Here is a 2,087-nt window from a genome sequence, read left to right on the forward strand (position 1 = left end):
AGGAACAAGAACCTTCAAGTTTTGTGTTTGAAAAATGGCAAGTACGATTCCGCTTTATATTTATAGTGGTCATGTCTAATTTTTGAGAATGCTTGTAAAGGGACCCAGCCCCCTAATTTATACAGACGTATGTACAAATATACGCTATACCATATTATGCATAGAGCAATCAAGCATTCTTTTATTTTCATATCAAACAAAACGTAAATCTGACCCTGCAACAAAGCTCATGTTTATCATTATTTGCTCTTCATGATTCCTCTACCAAATAAAATGAAAAAGTCGCACAGATATCAAACCTGTAAAAGCATGTACAGTATGCTAAGCTTTTCAGACATGGGGATGAATTTATCGAACTATCAAATCCTGGGACCTACTTTGTACTACGAGAACCTTGTACAAACCTCTAGTTTAGCCTCACCTACAAAGGAGTAGCAATGAAGCTTGACACAAACCATCGTTTGCTAAGCTTCCTATTTTTTGAGGAAAGACTTCCGACCATGGATTTACACAGCTTCCAACGAAGGCACTAACATTATCTTGCTCTTTATATATTGAAGTATCTCATCGGCTTTTGACGCCATTGAGGCCTCGAAACAACCCTGAGCAACAGAGGAGGCAATACTTGTTCCATTTGACATATAAAGCCAGTACTTTAGATAACAAGCTCTGGAAGACTTGCCCTATATCAAAGATGTTTTATACAGTAAAGTGTCTTTACCTTGTATAACCTTTTGGTTAAGATTTAAACGCGACCTAGATCATTTCCTGCCAATAATACCCGAACAACCCTACGTTCAGGATTACCCTGAAAACAAGCCGAATGGCTAATGGGAAGTCTTGGCGTTGTCTCTTCATTTCTTTATATATTTCTATCATCTTTCTATCCAATTTTACTTGAGTGCCACACTCCCAATAAAATACAAAAAAGAATACAAATACATAAAGCGGCAAATAAAATTCTTTGTTTCACCAAATATTCCCAAATATTCTATAAATGTATATATGATGTAACATGCTAGAGAACCATTCCTAAGTATCGCTTAGACACCCGTAAACATTAAAAACTCTATTTTTCACAAACATCATATATGCATATATGCATTCCGATCTTACTGTACAAATATATTGTACTAGCACAAAGTAAAGAATATCGTATTCCCCGTCGTTTGCGTTAGGATTACAGTGTGTAAGTTTAGGTTGGGACAATAAAAAAGCAACACCTTTCACTGACTGCCCCCAAATATAGAGAAAAACATCAATATGCTTGACATAACATTGTCAATATTGTTTCATAATATACACTTCTAGAATATGTGCTTGTACTTAGAAATTTATTTCATCACCAGAAAAAGAACGTATTCCGAAACACAAGTCATGATAATGATAATGAGTAAGGAGGATAGTACTTTTCTATCTAAAACCCACGTACAAATAGTTTGAAAGAGTGCATAGTTCTTAACGAGGCTAATCAACTGTAAGTATACAAGAATGGGGCCCAAAGCTTGTCAGAATTCACGGATTTGATCTACTCTTTTTGTGAAGTCTGTGAAATGTCTGCCGATAATTGGAGCCATTTCTTGATTAGCAGTACCGAGTCCAAAGTCCAAACCTAATCCAATACTATGCACTGCGTTGCACATTGAGACCATTTTGGGCCGACCTTACACAATGCGCTTCAATGAGCCACCTAATCCAATTAGAGAGCATCATGACCTTGGAGAGAATATGGAAATGAAAGTCATCATTTACGGTATTTGACGGTGCCAAAGTACCTTGCAACTTACCATCCCAAAAATCATTCACATCTTGAGGAATGCTACTAGTTGATGGACATGAAGGAAAAAAGCCTGTAAAAATGCTCAGGATGGCATATAATGCAATCAAATTTGTGCATTGTATGACTGTCGGGGTCAGACGAGCTGTTGGCAAGTCAGGGAAATGTGATCCGATGGAAATTTACGATGGACAACGGTAGGTATTCCAGTTTCTGGTACGGCTGTGGTTCACGATCTAATTGAGGGAATTTGGGATCTGGAATCCATTCATTTACGGCCTTTGTTGACCTTGGAAGGGTTCAAAATACC

The 2,087-nt window shown here is 37.4% G+C and overlaps 1 protein-coding gene across 1 annotated transcript in view; it reads right to left on the minus strand.

The window, feature by feature from the left end:
• Positions 1 to 2,087, minus strand: part of LOC131879676 (uncharacterized) — a gene marked incomplete in the record, with an annotated part of 18,531 nt that overhangs the window by 5,115 nt on the left and 11,329 nt on the right.

This window comes from Tigriopus californicus, chromosome 4 (genome assembly GCF_007210705.1).
Source record: "Tigriopus californicus strain San Diego chromosome 4, Tcal_SD_v2.1, whole genome shotgun sequence".
NCBI classification, from domain to species: domain Eukaryota; kingdom Metazoa; phylum Arthropoda; class Copepoda; order Harpacticoida; family Harpacticidae; genus Tigriopus; species Tigriopus californicus.